The sequence below is a fragment of the Larus michahellis genome, chromosome 6, assembly GCF_964199755.1.
Source record: "Larus michahellis chromosome 6, bLarMic1.1, whole genome shotgun sequence".
Classification (NCBI taxonomy): domain Eukaryota; kingdom Metazoa; phylum Chordata; class Aves; order Charadriiformes; family Laridae; genus Larus; species Larus michahellis.
In genome coordinates, this window is record NC_133901.1 from 20,068,949 (window position 1) to 20,090,653 (window position 21,705).

At 39.2% G+C, this 21,705-nt stretch overlaps 1 protein-coding gene across 3 annotated transcripts in view; it reads right to left on the minus strand.

Annotated features, from left to right (window-relative positions):
• The window catches only part of SPSB4 (splA/ryanodine receptor domain and SOCS box containing 4), a 186,034-nt gene that overhangs the window by 93,255 nt on the left and 71,074 nt on the right, over nt 1-21,705 (minus strand). The window contains exon 1 of one of the 3 annotated variants that reach the window (XM_074592559.1): nt 3,962-4,072. The exons of the other annotated variants lie outside the window; for them this stretch is intronic. The gene's annotated coding sequence lies outside the window, so the exon portion shown is untranslated. Of the gene's footprint in view, nt 1-3,961; nt 4,073-21,705 lie in introns of those variants that run through there. 3 annotated transcript variants of the gene reach the window in all.

Sequence of the window (21,705 nt, forward strand, 5' to 3'; positions counted from 1 at the left end):
AATTTCCGGCTCTAAACTCCCCCACCACCAGGAACACCACAAAGTTTTACACAGAGGTTGGTGTTTTCCCCTCTCACACACAGAGCACTTGGGTCAGAGCTCCAGACATATTCTCGCACTCTCTATGCACTTCGCACCCCAAAAACACATAAGCTCTCTCAGAGGCTTTAGAGCAGTCCCTAAAGGTGACATAAAATAACTGTCTCTTGCAGAACGAGACAACAAAAACTTACAAAGGTGAACGATTTACATTAGAAAGTATTTTTCCCCAAATTCTGCTGTTCTACTTATGCTTTATACTGGGGATGGAGAGGGCAAGATTTTTCCCCCCTGCTCTTTCATGGTGATAGTTATTTCGACATTATTTTTATTTCTTTTACTAAAATAGCAAAGAACTGAGCCAGACAAGATAAATACCCACGCTTAGACCATAAAAAAAATGGAGAGGAAATTCTGCAAATTCTTTGAGAGTCTTCAGTCAAGAAATCCTCGGTACAAGCTGCAGTAAAACTGGCCATGTGTTTCACACAGGCCATGTGGGCAGAAAAGGTGTCAGATAATGGCAATGGCCCTTCTGTGAGGACCTAAGGGTGCTTCCAGGGGTCAGTACTCCAGAACCCTATGGAAATATTTTAGAAAAGAGTAGTAACTCGAGTTCTTCTCCAGGCCCTGCATACACACCCGTCCCCCGCCTTTGGGATAACTGGTAGAAGTACAGTAAATTAAAAAAATAAAAGATGAATGGGAGTTTTCTATATGTTCCACGGTTCTTTAAGCCTAGAAAAGGCTTTCTGCTGCTTCCCATTCCTTCAGGTGGTCTTTGTCTGGTTTATATATACACACATGGAAGTCTGAAAATGAGTAGTCGTCTGTGCTCTTTACTAGCAGACAAGTTACTAAATTTAAATCCTCCTCTTGGATGTGGGCACCGGCTAATACCTGTTCCATTTGGGAGAGAAGCCCTAGAATGGGAATGTTTGAACAGAGTAAGTGAGGTGAGCTTGTGACTTGAAGGATGTTTTACTTTCTTTTCTTCAGTTTTTAACAGAATTATTTCTCTTACACACTTTCCCAAAGCAGCAGTGTCTCCTAACACTTTTTCTGGCAGTAAGCGCTATGTTTTCCAGTGCAAGATGGGATGTGGTCCTTCGTGCCTGTGCCAAGCCTGATGCAAAAAGAGAACTCAGAAAGACTTTCTACATGGTTTGTAAGGCTAATTCTACAAAAGAAGATTAAAGAAATCACATTAGAAGTCAACTTTTGTATCTTTTCAGCCAGCTTTAGACATGTAGGTCTGAAAATTGAACAATGCAAAGATCAATCAGGCAGCACAGTGTTTTGGGAACACGCTTCATGTGCAAATGTGGAAACACTTGAGGGTGTAGACAGTGTCATTTTGATTAATGAGGGCTAGAACATGCTATTTGTATATAGATGAGGGCTCACTGAAAGGACAGGAAACAATCACATTTCAAAATAGTAACGCGATTTTAAAACAGACTTCGAGTATACTATAGATACAGCTGGTTCTTCTGAGCTGATCTCATGCAATAGCTGGGGAGGGGAGGAAGAGGCCCACATTTGTATAATATTATGAACCTTTCAGGATAAACTCTGTGACACAAAATCAACAAACTGAACCATTTGGTACAGTTCCTGGAGCTGCGCACCACAAAGGGCAGAAGCCAGGCTGTATCATAAGCATTGTGCATCACTCAGACTCCCCAGGTCTTCCACTGGTTTGATTTACCTCACTAAATGAAAATCACAGTCAGGAAGGAAATCTTAAGAATAATATCTGTTTCTCTAAGTGACTGGGAAACAGCACCGTTAGGTGGTGAGGGGCAGGTGAGAAATTGTCTGCCTCTCCTACCTGATTGGAATTGCAGGACAGACAGTTGAGAGTAAAAGCCGCCCACTGCTGCCCATAAAAGAGTAAGTGCACTTAATAAACAAAGATGAAGAAAAAGGAAGTTGATTTAGATCAAGAGAGAGAAGGCAATCATCTGCTTTTTACTTCTATCACACATGAGAATCATAGTTTGAAGTTGTATCTTGGCATCTGAGCTTGGCAAACAGACCAAAAAGAATTAACTGGCCGAATTTGTGCTTCCCATACACACTCACCCTCAAGGTAAGCTCCACGCTTACCCCATGGTGAACCTTCACCCACCCTCAACTCTGCTCAAAAGCGATTAGGAAACATTTCCTACACACATGCAATAAGTACTGAGCCCTGACCCTACAACCCATCCAAATAACAAATCAATTGCTACTGTTTTATCCGCTTGGTTTCTGGGTATCGCTATACTCGGGGTGTCAATGTCTGCTCTGGATTTTAGTACCAGCTGCCCTGCTGACAGTCCAGGCCCCCTGCCCCGCAGCCGCCCGGCTCATCGGCCAGAGCTGCCTCACAGCGCAGGCAGGAGCAGCTCCCAACAAAGGACCACAAAGGCACTGCTTCTATATCCCATGTGTGCACCTACATCCCTGGAATTCTTCCTGTTTGGATGCAGGCCTGAATACAGGTCTGAGTTTTGGGCAAGTGCCTGGTAAGGGCAGAAGGGAGAGTTGAGCAAGGCCACAAAGACAAGGTCATCAGTAGAACAGACAGTATGGACACAGCCCACCTTGAAGTCCACAAGACAGCACAAATACAGAACTGAGATTTATGGATTGTAAAGAATTAGGTTTCATTGCATCATATTTTCCATTTAAGGTGCTTAAGCAGCCCGTGTTATTTCTAACAGCCCTCTTAAGTACAGCGATACTGCAATCATCATTCTTACACAGGAACCAAAGTTGAAAATTAAGACGAAAATCTTTGTTTTCACAAATTTCAAACATTTCATTGCTTGCACATGAAAAGACATGACCATAGCTATACTTGCCTAAAGTTCACAAAACTCCCACACAAGATGTTTAAATCTTAAGAGTACTCCAGTCCCAAAGCTCTGCTTCCATGAATGTTGGACATTTGTGTCAAGGGATGCAGAGAGAGACAGCGGCATACACCTTCCTCTAACCATTCAAAGCACCATCTGGTGCCAGAGCTTCTCTACACGGGTGTTTTCATTCTGACCCCGCCATGTACTTGTAACAGTGAATTCAGACTTCACCACTGCTGCTTAGAGTCTACCAAAGCTGTTAACCAGGAAGCTAGGATACGTGCATCTCTTAATGAAGTAATAAATTGCTACTGAGACTGAGATCTGCTCCCACAGGCCGTTGGGCAGAAGTTAGAATTTACCTTCGTAGAGTACATCCGCCTGCAACCACAACGAGGAAGACCCACAGAGATTAGGAAATCGTCACTTGCACAAATGTTTCATTAGTTCAACGATTCTAAATGGAGGATGAAGATTCTTCATGCCCCATTTGAGAAATAAGGATGACATTCAGAAATACTTAACATTGCAAAAGTAGCTTATTTTAAAATGTCAAAAGTCTGCCTATCCAAAAGCAGAGCTACCCGCACTCTCAGATGTACTTCCAAAACTTACTATACATTTCATATCCTATAACATAGTCAAGTCTCTTCCCCAGACACATCAGATACAGAAAAAAAAATACTCAGGCTATACACACACAATACTCTCAGGTAAGAAGAAAGCAGCACAAGTCCCCTTTCATTTTGCTCACGTATTATCTTCATCAGAGCTCATGGTCTCAAGGGCTGTCTGAAGTAACTGACTGCTCTGTGGAGCTGGTATTTAAGTCTTGCCTTCATGCAAAATTTACTCAGACATAGACAGCCACAAGTTTCCACCAACACAGAAAGAAGACAGTGCAAGGTTTTTAAGGAAGGGTTTTTTTCTTAAGCACTGTAATGACTACTCGGCCTGTGCCAGCAGTAAACAAGGTAGGGACATCTCAGAGGAAGCAACAGAATCAATTGATAAACAATGGCGATAGTTATTGCAGTACTGAAAACAATCCAAACCTCATTCTACTTACTTACTTTGGGTTCTCCACAATCTAAAGGGCAAATTCCGGTGGTTAAATTCCAACACAGAAACCTCTGTCTGAGAACGATCTCTGAGGAGGTAGTTCTTGTGTGGGAAGCCCAGAGAGCCCGTACCTCCACCGGCTGCTGCAGTCTGGTACAAAGAGGCATTTTCTTAGAACTTGCTTTGAAACTACATTAGACCCTTTCAAGTCATTACAATGCCACAAACCCCATCAGAACCTGACTGGCAGCTAGTTCACATCACAAGACTCTGGCATTGCAGTCTCCGCTTTAAAATCTAATAATGCACGTAATCATATTTTGCACTAGCTTTAGTTTTCAAGTGGTATTACTACATAGCACTTCCCGGAGTACATTATTGCAATCAAATGCAACTATAGGAAGAGCCATTTCAGGGGAGAAATCATACACAAAATTTCCAGTAGGAAGAGATGGATATAGGGTCTGGGACGATGGTTGTCACACCTCAAACCAAAGCAGACTGCTGACGCTGCAGGACATAATGTGCTTGTTTTGCAAAAGGACAGGGACACTGATGAGTTTGGGGTGCAAGTGGATCCTCATTAGCTCAGTTAAGACTCCTCAATGCATCAATATCATCTTAGCTTGATTTAGACTGAATCATGACTGATCCAACCCCTTGGATCATTAGGTCACTGTGCATTCATTCTGTTACATCAGCTACTACGCATGTGAAGGAAACTCAGATTAGATGTTCTCGATGCTTTTGATAATATTGATGCTTGTCCATTGAGCCAGTCAAGTGAGACAATAGGTCTTTTTGGCCTCCCATAGGAAAAGCTTTGACTTCATAGTCAGCAAGGAGTGGCTGCGATGATCTTTCTCTCCTATCTTTTTTTCTCCTATCTTTTTTCTTTAATGTGAATACGACATCCCAAAATAATTACTTGCGGAAAGCCACAAGACACACACTTTGGATCACAGGCAACTTGAGCATGCAGAACCGTAGCACATTAGTTGTTCTTTCAGATCCTGTCATGAGGAGCTAATGTGGGTAGATCTGTCACCCAGATTTCCCCACGATGTATTTCTGTAAATATAAGCAATAACGTATCTCTGATACGCAGTGCCCAGAAATCTTTTAACTGAAACAGACTGGTTTTTGTTTCAGAACTGCTTTCCTAAACTACTTAGTGGAGAGTTTCCATGAGATTTCAAAATATAACTATCAATCAGACAAATGAAAAGGTAGGCCCAAAAAAGATCCTTCTCTTTGAAAAGGCAGAATTTACCCTGCATTCTGCCTTGCTTCTAGAAGAAAAATCCTGCATTTTCCAAAACTTGTGGAAACTGTATCAAGGATGGATTTATTCACATCCTCCCTATAAAAATACACTACTGCTGTATACCCAGCAGTATACCCAGCATATTCCAGACATTCACCTTCATTTTACCATTTTTTTTTATATATAACTTTCATATTCCAGGAATTGTAGATATAGCTAAGAGTTCTACTGTTTCATAATCTTACCTTCTATGTTACAGAAAGTCCGTTGCTAATTACTACTTCTAAAAAGATTAAAAAAACATATTTAGTTGTTAGAAAAACATGTTTTAGCAACATGCCTCAGAAAACTAAAAAAAAAAAAAAATCACATTAATACATATTTCATCATGTTAAAAAAACAAACACCCAAGCAACAAACCAACCAAACAAAACAAAAAGAATCCACAACTCTGTCTCCCCAGCCCTGGAATACTTAGTCAAAGATACCACTTAAGCCTGATTAATATCCCTGAGGACTCTTTTTTCTCAGACTGATTACCAACATCTGAAACTCCATCTGAAACTGTCAGGATGTGTCACATTTTTCTGTTCCCTGATTTGAAGGGCAGAGGGGAGGGGAAAGAGCCTCAAAGGTTTTCAGTTATTGCCACTGCAAATTTCTGGGGATACTCTGGCAACCATAAAGTCTTCTTGAAAGCATTTTGTTACAGTAAAATTAAACTACGAAGTATTCCAGGTATCAAATATGGCCTGTGTGAATTCAGAACACACAAAAAAGTCTGTGTCAGCCGCTTGGCTGCAATAATCTAGACAACAGGATTTAAGAGATATTCTACTGTATTTTCTGGGGTTTAATCTTCAACTTCTGCAGCATTTGTTTCCTCAGCAAACCTAATAAATACTTGTAATTTATTCAGCTTTCTCCCCACGCCCCCCCAAGATTTACAATGATACATATATTCAGGAATTTTCCCCAGGAGATCTTTTGTTTCTTCAACTTGAAAACATCCATTCACATCAAAAGCAAAGTCAGTACAGTTTATTATCCATTAGACAATTTGAGTATGATTCTTCTACTAAAGGCTGTGACTGCAGGCAGCCATCTGGGGTCTGGACACACAAAAGGCTGTTCGTAAGGGTGTAGGCACAAAAGCACCATGGGGATATGGAAGTGTGTACCATACAAAGACACACGATTGTCTTTGGTTTTCTGGGGTTTTTTTTTTGGAGGGTGCCATAAGCATCTAATCAGAGAATTAAGCATCAGGGAGGCAGCCCTCAGATGGCAGACGTCAGCTCCAGCAAGGACAGATGGCGAACAAAGGTGAAAAGCACACAATACGTGTGGGCCAGCTTATAGAAGAAAACAGTTCCACTCCTCAATTAAAATGCGTCACAACTTTTGTGACAACCTATGTTGGGAAGTGAAAATGTATCATTTTCTTTATGGGACTATCACATCCACAGGGCCACTTTCCAGCCAACTTACAGCATATACAGACTCTCTGCTAGTATTTTCTCTGAAATTTTCTTCTTCCACCTCCACTACCTGGGACAATGCACAGGGGTCATGCAAGAGATACACTCTCTGTAAAAGGAAAAGAACACTAATTGCAATAGAGGTGCTGGTCTGGCATAATTGTTTGCCAAGGATAACACATCTGACTGACTGTCTTTTTGGCTAGAAACTCAAGGTCTGAGGAGACAAATAGAACAATTTCATCATTTAACTCACCCTAAAAAAAACACCTGAAAACCATTATTCTCTTATTTTTCAAACTGTTAAGCTTGATTTAAAAGTATGATTTATAAATAACATGTTGCCCTCCAACAGAGCTTTTTCTTATGGTAATGTATATGCAGTTTACACGTCGGATATACTATGGCATACATCCCACTGCTAACTAAACTCTGAAAGACAAAGTATACTTCTAGTCCATCTTGTACTTTTCCAAAATTTCTGAAAACAGAGGATAAATAGTTTTACATCATATTTAAACAGTAAGGATATAGTGACTCTCCAGGCAACAAAGTCCAAATATTTAAATAAAGAGCAGGATGCCAGCAGGAAAACCGAAAAATCTAAGAGAACATAGGTCAATACAAATAAGCATTAGTCTTTTGATATGACACAATCCTTGCTGAATTTGTAAAATACTTTAACTATTGCAGTTGGTGTTGTCTAGGAGAGGAGTTCTCCTCTCCTAGAATAAGTTCTTCCCTTTTCCTTTTGTAGCATTTTTCCTCTTAAAAAATAGAATGAAATAAAAAAAATGCTGAGGCACTCACTATAAAGGGGTGCACAGAACAATCTTCTAATTTAAAAAAAATAAAACTACCACGGTCTGTCTTTCTTCCTATTCCTATATGTAGAGGAATATATAAAGGTCTTGAAAGACTTTTCGTGTTTTGTGGAACATTGCCCAGGCGTGGACATGTTCAGCATCTTTGGGAAGGCTGTCAGTTGTTCACTTTAGACTCTGAAAATTGATCCATGAGCAAATAGTGGCTCTTTGTGGATTAGCCCATCTGCCTCCCAGATGGGGGAAAAGGTGGTATCGTAGGAACAGCTGCTCCGACAAGTACAGCAGACCACAGAAGAATAAGGCAGAGGAGTAAAGTGAGGAGGGCTAATATTCAGGAAGCGTGTGAATTTTGAATGAGATCAAGGTGAGCAAATATAGAAATGTGTCACTGCCATATCAGTGCAGAGAAGACACAATGCAAGTTTAAAGAGGTAAAAAAAATAAATAAAACAAGACAATGTTAATTTATTTAGGGAAAGAAGGGAAAGCTATTCAGAACTAATAGAGAGTCCCCCTTTGTTATCTGCAGTTTTGGTGTAAAAGCCCTTAAACACAGACAGCCAGGATTTCTTTTGTATCTCTATCACTGCAGAGCTCCGGCCCTCAAAAATAAAGGTGAAGCGTGCGTGCAGTTGGAGATGTGCTTTGTTCTTCCATCTTTGGAGTTATACATGAAGCCATAAATCAAATGGTCCTGTTCATATTGATGTAGCTAAGAGCCAGGCAGAATTTCCATTATATCAACCTATTTTTCTTAAGAGTTAACAGTACTGTAAATTTCATCTCTAAGGTGAGTCTGCTTCACAAATTTTAGCCCGCGTTCAGCTTGACACAAACTCCAAGATGCTACAAACACCATCCTACAAACTAGTTAACAGCTTGAGTTTCCTTGAATTCACTAGGAGGAAAGGACATTTAATGGAAATGGTGGAGAGCGAGAGAGGAAAAATTAACATTTTTCTGCGCTGGAAGTTAAACAAGGACTTCATAAACTCTAATTTTCTTTTTTTATTTTTTATTTCCCCCCCAGTTAATTGGGTCAACACATTGTCTGCAACTTTTCTACCTACGAGCTATTCCTCTCTAATTGATTTCTTCCTGGATGCCATGATCCAAACATTTGAGCAGAAGAACTGCTTGTTTGGAAGAAGTGCTGTCATGCACCTCACATGGAGATACCAGGAAGCGCAGAGAGTACATGAAATCAGATATGGCGAGAATTCCTTTCCTTTGAAAGATTAACTGGTTTGTATCTAAAATAATAATTGCACTGTATTATGGATTTCCTAATGCTGAATTGCATGCATTTCAGCTGATTTCACTTTCTTTACAGAAAGCTTTTTTTTTTTCTTTCTTTTAATCAGAAACCTATCAAAAGACATCTTTAATGGAAACAAATTAGTCGTTGCTTAGCTCTATTAATAAACTATATCCTCAGGATATACTCCAAAATATATTATAAAATAACTTGTGCATTCTATATACATGTCATGAGATGGAACATTTAATATCTACATTTGCAGATTGTTCTCTCAAGAAAAATGGGTATGTTTGAACAGTAACTTCTTCCCAATTCTGTCACATGACAGAAGAACAATTTGGCCAAGAAAGAAAACGTAAGAGCAACCTCGTGTTGTTCAGTGCCTGAGTTCAGAAAGTTAACTGATAATAATAGCATATTCAAGCAGTCAGACACGCCGGTAGTTTGCCAGAACAATAAAACCTGTCTTGAAGACAGGCAGAATACTAAAACTCATCAGAATTGCCTTCCAAAAAAGCAAACTCACTCACGCTGCAACATATTTGGGGATAATTGATACCACTTACAGGCTCCTTTTCTGTTTTATTACAAGCCTATGAAGTACCATTTAGAAAAAAACTCAGCACCAAAAATGCTAATACGCTCCCAAACTCTCATTGCTGAGTTTTGATCCGAATAGAACTAGTTACAATTCAGTGCCAGAGACGGTGCTGACTTACCCGGCTCTGCCCCGTCCTGCCAGCGTCCGACACAGCCCTCTCTGCCAGCAAGGCCATGTTCATTTCTTACACTAGCTACCCACCATACCGTATATACACATATACCTAACTGATGATACCTGAATATATATATACAGCCATATAAAACTGCATTTTTATGGTTTAAGCCCAAATTTTAGGACATTTTTGTCAGAAAGACATTTTCTTACTCCTTCTGTACAGTCAGTTGCATTCCTTAAAAATTAAAGTCCCAGTCTATTTCAGATGCACAAAAGAAGTGAGACTGAACATTTGATGAGAGGAGACATGGGACCTAAAACATTTAGTATGAAACACATATGGAAAAACTATCCTCTTTACTCAGAAAAAGGGAAGGAAAGATTGCCATCTTGTTACCTCTCCTTGTTTTCACACAGTAGGTAAAATGCCATGATCATGAGCCAAATCACAATTATATATCCTGTATGTTACTGGAGATCATATGCTTAACTACTTTTGCCATAGATTTTTCACATGAAGAGAGCATTAAAGACAACTATTTCAATCACACGTTTGGAAACTAAAGTTTAGCATTAAACCCTCTGGAAGGAGGGTCCAAATGATTTTTGTTCCCTCTCTCATCCTGCAGCAATCAATTCAATCCCAAAACAGGATTAGCGAATTTCTGTGACTTCTAAACTTCAAGATGATGCTGAGAGGTCTGCTACATAGGTGCTTTATCACAAGATGAGCTCATGTTTCAATATGACTTGAGATAATCACATTCAGCAGCATATCATTAGACATCAGAGGCAGTCTGAGGGACTGTCCTAGCAGCACATCCTCAGTATTTTTGGTACTGGCTGGGCGTGGGCTGCCTGGAACATCCAGGTGCCTCCAGCAGGAGCAGGCACAACTGGACGCTTAATTCCCATGAGACACTAACCTCCAGTGGGCTTTAGTAAGTCAGTGCAGCTCCTCCCTTCCACTGGCCCAGGGAAAGCGAAGCAGGGAGGAAACCCAACCCTGTCATCCTCACTACAAGTACCTCGTAGGGTGGCTGGTACTCGAGAGAGCCCGGTGAGGCAGGTCAGAGGAGCATGAAACTGCATTCATCACCCACCTATTCCTAGATGCGTCTTCCTATGTAGAAGGAAGGCAAAGCAAAGCCTGAGCACACAGTCAGAGGAGGCAATGGTAGAGGGTGTGGAGGAAGGTTTCACTGTGGTCTGTTAGTTTCAGAACTTCAGGGTTCCCTGTTAAAACCCGGTACAACAGAGGGGTGGGATATTCAGTCCTTCCCTCCAGAAATAATGCAGGAACGTGGGTCTCTCTTCCCCCAAGTATATTGCAGTGGGATGCTGGAGTCCACCATGACCACAGAGCGCCAGCCATCTCTGAGGCAGTCATCCACAGAAGTCTCCAACAGCAGAGCTGGGGATGAGAACAGGCTGCTCAAGAAGCTTTGTAATTGCATGCTAGTGAAATTGTAAGTCAGCAGCTCTATCATTAAACTGTAATAACGTTACTACGATGCAGAAAGCGCGATTCAGAGATGGAGTTAAATAGTATGTTGCCAAACTGTGTTCACGTTGGTAAATAAATGAATTCTAGTTCAAATTAAACTTCCCTTAATCATACCACAATATTACCACATGGTTAATTAGAGGCTTTTTTTAATTAAAAAAAAAAAGTTATTTAATGGACGAGACAGCAGGCTTTTAGAAGTTATATATATGCAGCTAGCTATTTATTATATAGCTCTGATCTCCCATCCATATAAATTGCTGCTGCAGTTGCTACACACTTCAAAAAGCTTTTAACTTGAGTTCTTTAGATCAACACAAAGAAATCAACTTTGACAAGATCCTTCACAATTTTCTTAGGTTAAAAAAACCCATCCCATATACAAGATGCATAAAGCTTTTTTCTTTTTTTTTGCTTTTTTTAAACAAACATAAATCACACTTTGTCAAAAATGGATTCAAAATCTAGAAGATGAAAGGAGGAGGATGCTACAGAAAAACTCAAAACAACAAAAAGCATGTTTAGTAAAGGAGGCACTCACCAAAGAACATTTATTTAAAGCAAACACTATAACCATGACTATATTGTTCAACTGGTGAGCTTAGAATCATCTTTCACTTCAGCAAACTCCTAAGGCACTAACTCATTTTCTTCCAGAGTATGCTTCTGGATTTGGCTTTTTGCAGGGGGGGGGTTGTATTTTTATGCTTTTGGCTTTTAAGGAGCAGGTGTTTGTTTTATTATTTAAATAACTGCTTGTTTGCTTTTGAAACATTTGAAATCTTGCTATTGAGACATGGTTCCATGTGAATCCGTTTCTCTCTCTGCACTGCTAGGTAGTTATACTCGACTTTTGAGTAAGGAACTTTTGAGAAGGTTCTCAGTTTTTTCCTCAGTGGATCCAGTTAATTGAAAAAATTAAACACCATTCAACCGACATTTCAAAATGGTACTTCAACTATATATATTTACAGATTTTCACTGCAGCAAAAAAGTTTGTTCACTACACAAAAGCAGTGCTGATATTCCTCCTCATTAAAAAAAATAAATAATATTATCCTAAGAACAAAAAATGACACTCTTAAAAAATTCCAGCTAAGAAAAAGCCCAATTCAAATCCACAGACTTTTACCAACAAGGTAACCAAAACATTTTTGATTCCTTAGAAAAAGATAATCTCCTTATGAGAGTACTAAAATGAAGATGCTAAATGTATCTATTAAAAATTTAATTAAATAATTTTAAGATCCCATTTATTATTAAGATTTTATTTAATTATATAACATTGAGACCATCAGACATGTAGCTGAAAATGTTGATGGCACATAATTAAAAAACGTTAAGTGTAGGACCCATTATAACCAATTTGAGCCACAAGAAATAGAAAAATAGCCAAACCATATCACAAAAAAATCTCAACCATCATTTAGCCAAATAAGGTATCAACTCTATTTTCATTACAACGTAGCAAAATACAGGCTATAGAAAATTACTATCTGGAGGAAGGAAGATTGATTGATAACATTAATTCGTGCTGCTGACAGCTGAACTTTTAATTTGAAGTAGCATTGCTTAAGGACTATAGAAATTTGAAAAAAAATTAAATAAAATTAAATTAAATTTAAAAAAAAAATCAAGATTTGGTCCAGGTACCTGAAATATGTTATGAAGCTGACTATAACTCAAATGTATTCTTAGGGCTCCTTAAATCATTCCAAATTAAATGGTGGACTTTTTACAGCTAGTGGAACTGCAGGTAGCTACATATAGTACTATCTTGCCATGAAGCTGTAGCTCAGGGAAGATGCTTGCGAAATACTATTATTGTTCATTTCTTAAAAAGCACAGGGATTAATAGGGATTGTATTACTAAGCAGCACTAAAACAATGACAGGATTAACTAATCTTCAAGACAATGTACCAAAGTCTGAATTAATGTAAAACTCCAGTGGAATTAGGGTTGGCGAATAACGAAGAGCAGCTTTAATAGCTGTGCAGTTGAGGCTGGCTCTCCCCCTCTTCCATTGACGTGTGTCAGCCGGCACCACCCCAGCTCTGGCTCCAGCCAAATACCTCCGCCAGGGCAGCAAGGGAGGGCAGAGAGGAAGAAGAAACCTTCAGGGACCGTAAGTAACATATGCAGTCTCCCATCCTACAAACTATGAATCTAATGGAAAGTAATTTAGCTAAGGCTTCTCCACACTTTTAAGGACAAACCCCTTTTTAAGGACTAGTTCCAAGGGCAACAGACAACAAAGACATTTCCAGAAGTGTGTTCTCATTACTGCTGCGCTTCAAGCGAGCCAGGAAAGTCAGTGGCTGACCTTGAGCCAACAGAGAGGAGAAAGTCTTGTAAGGGAAAAACCATCTTAGCAAAACAACCCGGAGGAAGCTCTCCCCGTTTCCTTTGCAGTCTGTCCCTCCAGGCCTCTTCTGCAAAAGTAAAGTTCTGCTCTCAATAAGGAAATTGTCCTGAAATTGGTTAAATGTGCAATTAGGTGCTCTCAAGAAGAAAGTAATTCTCAATGTGTGAGTTAACTACAATTCTTTAACAGCAATTCACCACGTAGCTTTTCTTACAAGCAGAGCAAAAAAGAACAATTTACTAAAACTGTTCAGTGTTACAGAGAACCTACTCTGAAATAGACTAATTTTAGTAATATGAAGGAAAACCTTCTTAGATTAGGATCTGTTACTTTAAGTTTTATTTCTTATTTATAAAAAATGAGATTAACATGAATTTTCACACATCTATCACACAACCATACATCCAGATTAAATGCTGATGCCCTACTCAAGTTTCTCCTGTAAAATTTTAAAGTGTTGGTGAAAGTTTTCATAACTATTATTGTCAGGCCAGCTATTTTTAAAACTATTTCCTTAATTACACCTAGACTTGTTTCATAAGTAGGCTCACTTTGAAATGAGTGGCTATGAATATGAGAAATGTTTGTTTGCACAAATATTGTTCTTTAAAGATTATTTAATGAAAATTCTGCTCTGCAGAAAACAGAAGTAAATCATAACTCACCACACATGGGGAAACCGACAGCCATTGAATAAACAAAATCTACATTAAAGCATGTCATTGAGATTAAAATCTTGTATGGAGCAACCTTTCCACATCAACAGGTTTTCAGATTGTCATGATTCAGAGGCGTTAACGAGTATGTTTACAAAATGAGATCATCAGAAGCTCTGGAAGTCTGAAGAAGCGTAACTGCCCAGCTGTGGCTGAAAGTCCAGAATTCACTATGTTCAAGTGTGTTCAAAACCCAGGACAGTCCGCACTCCCGTCCTTTTACTGAGCGCTCGCCAATGGAAAAGAGCGCATGACAGGCCACGCTGTGAATTAACAGTGTGCGGCTGGGTCTGTGTGCCCCTGTATCGTCATCCCCACCAGACACAAAGGGGGACAGTCACGGCGCTTGCTTCAGACATTTAACCTCTCCTCACAACCCTGTACCGAGACACTCATAGCGTATCTCCTACATGGACATGGGCAGAGTCCTCTAGAGAGCGTTAGAGTTATAACTATACTTATGTTATAAATCACCTGCTGGGGGTACCTGTGTCTTACTTTTAAGCTATATAGGAATCCCCTGGGCCTCAATTAGGAGGCTATAGATAGAAGCTCTGTACAAAAGCATGAATACACTGTAATTTCACCCTCAACCTGTGGAACACTCGTTTCTCCAAATAAATTAGAAAATGTCCCAAAATGCACCAACTGCTTTGCAGATACTAAGGAACAGAAATCATAACCTAGAGAGCTTTTTGCTTTAGTAATCCTTAATGCCTTTCACAGACACCGATTAAACTCAAATACTCAAAAATAGAACTATTTCCTGAGAGGCTGAAATGACTGAAGTCACTACATGAAAGCTTTCAAGTGCTTACATAGACTCCCAAAATATGGTAAAATCATCCAGCTACTGTATTACATGACATTGCACAACTCAGAAAAACATGCCAAATGGCAGTAATCCACGCTTAACAATTTGGGAAGTTCTTGTTCGAATTGCTGCCAGTTTTAGATTATTTACACATGATCAGGAATTTGGTTTTCTTTTTACTCCTTCCTGGTTAAAAAAAGGCTTCATTTCTTATTTTCAAACCATCACTACAGCAGCCACAAAGCTGTCACATTATATTTTTTAAGTAACCACTAATAAGAACAGAAACTTATTAATCAAAAGGTCATTATGATAAAATGAGTCATGAAATACCTTGAAGTTTCAAAAAAGAAAGCAAAAAGAAAACAACCTACATAAGTGTAATGCTCTTTAGCTAACTTTTTTTTAGTATTATTCTTGTAAAAATATCCAAATACAAAGCTATAAACCAGCAAAGAAAGATATATTGGTCTCTAGCATAATTTGGTGATAAATGGACATGTATGGTAAATACTCTTGTTTATAAATATGCTTTCCGAGATTTTCTGCATTTGTTTCACCTCATTTGAACTACCAGAGCAATAGTGAAGAAATACCATATTTGCATCAAAGTAAGTGACTCAACTCTGTCCTGGTCCTTGTTACTTTACACAGATTATGATCTTTATCACCTCTTATCACTTCACCATTAATTCCTAAAACTGCAAATTAGACTGCAGCAATCATTGTACTGTCAAGATAACAAATTGCAACATCTGCCCTTAGCTTCACTCACAGATCAGTGAAAGAACTAGCCATCTGCACAGGCCTTTCAACAATAAAGTATATGGAGACATATTATTCTTTACCTCAACAAGTTCAACATTAAAATTTTTTTGATGTAATTTTTGAAAAGTTCAGAACCGCGTTTTACTATGTGTGTCAATGATTATTTCAATAGCAAAAAGTATTTCAATTATGCAGTAACATGTAACCCGCAAATTCAGTTTGAGGGCTGATTTGAACATTTTACCAACAAAAAGTTTTTACCAATTAAAGCAATGCTCTCTGACATTGTGGTGAGATCCTCAAGAGCCAACAGGCACGATTGTTTGCATATACCCCAGTCTACACCAGTTATTTCACTGGTATGAGGCAGTGACAGAGCAAGAAGCAGCAGGTTCTGCTCTTCAACCGATTCAAATGTGTCCTACTGTCCAACCCTAAGCAGGGGCGTTCAGCAGACACCGGACTCTGCTCACCCATGTACCCCACCATAAGTTTCTCAAAGTGAGACAACAAAATTCTTTCGTTATGCCTTCAGCACACTGAATTTGAGCTGTGTAGGATCAAGACACAAGCCTTTTACCCATACCTTCTCATTAGACCAAATTCTACAGCTGAGTGAAATCAAAACTCTTCCATCATAATGAAAAAAAAACCAACCAAAAACCCCAAAGTCTCTGTTCTCTGCCACCAGTGCCTTCTCTCTCCACCACCACTGATGCCTTCTGTACCTGGAGAAAAGCCAAAACTTATAGAAAGTAGGTTTTAAAGGATTCCCCACACGCCTTTTTTTTTTTTTTTTTAAGTGATATTGCTGCCAAAAATATGACAAAAAGGTTTTGCTTATCTGCCACCACTCATGGCAGGGGGCAGGCAGGAAGGAAAGCCTGGCCTACTGTTTAACAGGCTTTCCAAAAATTATGCCCTGGGACATTTCAAATTCATCTAAGATCTTTCAGAAAATCAGATTAATACAATCTTGGAACACATATCTGAATGCCTTACTCATAAGTGTATAGTTATGGCATGTCATCTCTGCAGAAGAGCTGGAGATTTGCTGGGCGTCTCATTCAGGTGTTACCATACCACCTGTGGCAGCAGGACATCCTTTTAAATTCCTTTAACTCTGTGTTCACTACGCTTAGAAAAGCATATCGCTGAAGTTAATGATACGACTCTACTGCATAAGCTACTGAAACATATTCTCTACTATCGTTTTATTTGGGAGACAAGGTGGGGGGTAAAAAATCTGAAACAAGCTTAGGAATTTGCATCCAAAATCTGCTTGATTTGACACAGCATCTCAAATCTGGTGTTCTTTTTTACTACAAAAATAGTTTTCATATTTATTTATTTTAGGAAGAGCACTCAATTCACTTAGAACAAAGACATCTGTGTTGCCGCGCTTCTAAAACAAAGCTTGACTTATAAAATGGGATTAAAATTTCTAAGTGCTAAGAACTACCCTTTGACTTTAAACTTTCTCATGCTTCTTTTTAAGATAGTCTGACACAAAGACTAGATTGTTATAACGTTTTCTTTTGAAACACTCATGTATAGAGCACCATGGAGATCTTTTTTTCAGAGAGATGACAAGAAGTGAAACTGTAAAAGAAAGAGAAAGGATTTTAAGAAAAAAAGCAAAACATATAAAAAATGATTGCGTTTGGAGGTTTGGGGAGGTTTTGGTGGTTTTTGTTTCATTTTGGTTTTGTATCAACTAAATGAAAATGGAAGTCAGTCTCAGCAAGGCTACAGTTTTATATCAAATCCACTTCAACTGTACTGATCACACAGATCTCAACATCCAGACCAATTTAAGACCATGCACTGTTATTTGGGGGTAAACCATTATCAAGCTTAGTTTGCACGGTGAAGGCCAAATCCCAAACACTGAGCACCAGCATGTACGAAGATGCACACAAACAGGCTTTGTAAATCGACCAGTTTCCAACACTGTCTTTACAGGAAGCATCTCAGATGTGTGAAACTGCTAAGTTTTTGTCTGTCCCATACAGTATGAAATACATCAGCGAGAAAGTACAGTAGTGCAAGTTTTAACTCATATGCTCTAGATAGAGTTGACCTTGGAAAAATACGCAGTCAGCTGTGCTCAGCATTCTCAGTTCCCCCTTGTCCCATACTAAAACTGAAGTAAACGTACCAACGTATTCCTCCCAAAACCAGCTGATGCGTTGGAGTAGCCCAATTCAAGAACCTTACTGCTGTTCATTTCAAGCCTGGATTTTCATCTGCAAAAATAATCTAAGAATGGGAAAATTCTCCCAGCAATTTAGCTCAGATCAGCAAGACCCATTTCTCCCCTTCCCCTTCTTCTGAGCGAGGTGGTTCAATGCAAGCCCCACCCTGGCAGCCAGACAATAAAGCTGCGAATAACTTATTCTGATCAAAGCCCCATCTGCTTGGCAGCAGCAATTCAACGGCACTTGAGGTTTTTGTATGGCTGCAGCTTCTGAACTGAATGATCCTTTCATTTAGATGGAAGTTTAAACAAAATATGGTAATTAGCATCAACCACTGTGGCTTTCATGGCTACTGTCTACAAAGACATCTCTAATAAAAGGACTTTTCTGCTTTCCTATCTAATTACACAACATGGTTGAACAATACAATTTACATGTAAATCAGGCAGCTCTTTTTCTTTAAGTCAGTTAACAGACTTCCTGCCTTACACTACCTATCGGATGGTAGAGACTATGATTAAAAAGAAGAATTCCACCTCAAAACCCATCTCACTGAATTTTGTTTCATCTTCCCCTGAGGAATATGACTGAGGTTGGTAATATTTAGCTTGTAATATTGATAATCTTGCTAATATAAAACTACCTAGCTACCTTTTGAAAGGAAAGCAGGATTTAGCTTTATACCACGGTAGGGTGAAAAATCAGACATTATGTAGCATTGCAGTTTTATGACATAATAAAAGATGCCAGCGTGCAATGATGAATGTTTTTAATGAGACATCCACAATGCTGTAGTCAATAAAAATCTTTATAGGCACAATCCTCAGCGATATAAACAAGATGAAAATTAGTTTATTTTAACCACTACCAGTTTTTGTTAAGGTACTATAATCCCTCATTACAATAAAAATCAATAGTGGAAAATTAAATCTTACAAAAAAGAAAAAGAGTATTTTTGGCAAATGATAACTTTACAGACACACAATGGCATCCTGGGGGGGTTGTACCTGACCTTAGAGCTAAGCCAGCGTGGGCCTGACGAGCACTTGGGTTGAAAGGGAAACCCCTGGGGTGTAACAGCAGGTGCTGGAGAAAAAAGCCAGTAGCTCAGTGTCAAACACTTAGTAAACATTACCCCACAAAAACTGATTGAATGGAAAGACTTAATCTGGCCCCATCATTGCTGATGAGCTGATAGGCAGGAATAAAATACTGTTTTAAAGCCTCTGGCTGGGGCAGGGATTTGGACACCTGAATTCCCTTAGGCTGCTCTGACAACTTCAATCTAAAGATTTATCCTAAAGACTTTTCTTGCCACCTTCTATCTGCCAAGTGAAACAAAAAGGGCAGGCAGACGAAATATAGCAGAGGGAGCCACATATTTTAGTAGTATGAGTTATAATTTGAGGGAACAGTTTTACTGTGTATATAATATGTTTGACATGTTTGTGAAACTCATTTTTAGAAATATAATTGGAAGAGAAAGCTCCAGATGGGTAAGCGGCATCCTCCGTTAGTTCCAAAACAATGAGTGCAACACAAGGCACTAAAAGAGGAAAACTTTCTATTTAAATAATATCGTCTACTGTACGTTCACCAAGCAGCTAAATCCCGAACAGATTGGGAACTGGAATACAGACAGACAGCATTCCTCACATCCTGTCAGAGCGCTGAACAGTAAAACAGAGCAAGTGAAAATAGAAACTGTGCTAAATCCAACTCGACAGTCCCAGCATTTAATAACTGTTCCAAGGAAGTGGTCTCCCACCCAAACACCTTGGGCAGACCAACTTGGACGCCTCTCTTGTATCAGTACAACTACTCTCATCAAGCAATTATTTCCTTCTCTTCTCGGCCTGAGCTATTATTGCCCCCCTGACCCGTCCCAAGAGCAGGAGGCTCCTTCTCCAGGTTTGCTGAGCAGGAAGATGGTGAGTGGACTTCTCTCACCAGACACAATAAGGAAATCCACCTAACCTAGCAATGAAACACAATGAAACAGAAGCACTCTCCGGCTTTCCATTGGAAAAAAATAATAAATCCAAACCAACCAAATAAAAAATCTTTAGCATATTGACAATTTTGGAGAGAAGTGGCAAAAAGAACAGAAACTGAAAAATGTGACTGGTCAGGAAACTCCTTGAGAGACATTCATCTGTCCCCTAAGCAAGGAGAGCTTACAGCAGTCTTAAAACCTGCAGCAGACAAAAATAGGAATTCTCGCCATAAATTACTGCCTTCTTCAGAATTATTTTCCCTGTGTCAACTTGATAATATAATTAAGGTACATTTAGAAATAGTCAATACAAGGTTCGTGAATGATTAATAAGCTTTCATATTATGTGATACTGATGGTTATCTCCACGTTAGGGGAAAGCATTTTACACAAGATGGAATATGACACCCAATACCCATAAGGTTCTGAAACAGCAGAGGCTTTTCAATTCCTCTTTAAACATCTGTGAGAATTCTGTAATTTCTTTGTGTCTATTTCCCTCACGTAAAAGAACCTCTTGTGTGGCACCTTTGTGTTTGATGGGGAGAAGCTAGAAGTTTGTGTCTGGGTATAGTTTCCAAAGGTATGTTATAAAGTTATCATTTTGTTTAACTTGTGATCCAAATACATCTTTGAATAATAATAAAAAAAAAATCATTAAAAAGCAATCTTCTAAGGTTGTATTTCTTAGCAGGAATGCTGGCAAATATTGTGCCTTTAATTGCTGCAAGTAGAAAACTGCATTAACTTGAAAACTTTGTGTCACGTGCACATTACCAAAAAATGACCTTCTGCACAAAGGGAAGTATTTTCCAGTTGCGCAGCTACCATTATGTCAGGATAAACTACAAGGGATTTCATTATGATACAGCAATTTTGTTTGGAATTTAACTTGAACCTTTCAGCAAAGAGTGTTTGCTAAACTGAAAATATTACTTCTAAGCAAAACTGAAATATCCCCAAAAAAAGAAAACCAGCCACACTGCCGTGGCTACAGCCGCGCAGGCTCAGAGCTGTGGTACAAGCAGAAACGCACACACACAGTATATAACGGCTGCCACAGGCGCAGCGAGGCTGAGGCATCCCTAGGGAGTGATTCCCAGTGTGGGACTGGTACCACTGGTCCTGCTTTAGCAGGACCGCCTCAGCCTGTGCCCGCACGTTTCAGCCACTGCTTTAGGTCCTGGGGGCTGTTGCTCTGGACTGTGAAGTTTCGGAAATCAAGAACCTCTTTTTCCTACAGAGCTCTAGCATTATCAGAGGTACATATGAAATTTAATGAGAATTTGCTAGTCATGTTGCTGTGTAACCTCTTTTTTAGTTTTTCTTTTTCTTTATATCAGAACAAAACGTCAAGCAAGGAAAATATTCAGCTTCTCAGAACCCAGCAGGCTGGGTTCTGCTTCAACAAGACCTGACAATAACTCCACAGGTGTCTTTGTAGAAAACGACAGTGATGCAGCTTGGAAGGGGGTAGCCAGTCTTCATCATACTAAAAGCACTACAATTAGACACCTTTAGTTCCAGCAATGACAACCTTAATAAACGTTGTTTGATATTCCTATCATTATCAATGCAGATGAACGATCTGTAGCTCTAATGGCAAAAATTTTAAACGCTAAAAAGGCATAAGATGTGGACTGAATGGCACCATGTTAAAAAGAAATGTTTTCCTTCCATGAAAAAAAATAATATCTTTTTTTGTACTTTAAAAGGCACTAAAAAATTAAATAAAAAAATGAAGGCATGGAATGCCTTTTTTTTTATGGAAAGTGATGCACAAAAAACAAGACGCATATCGAGTTCACATGATCAGGCCTGGGACTAAACAAT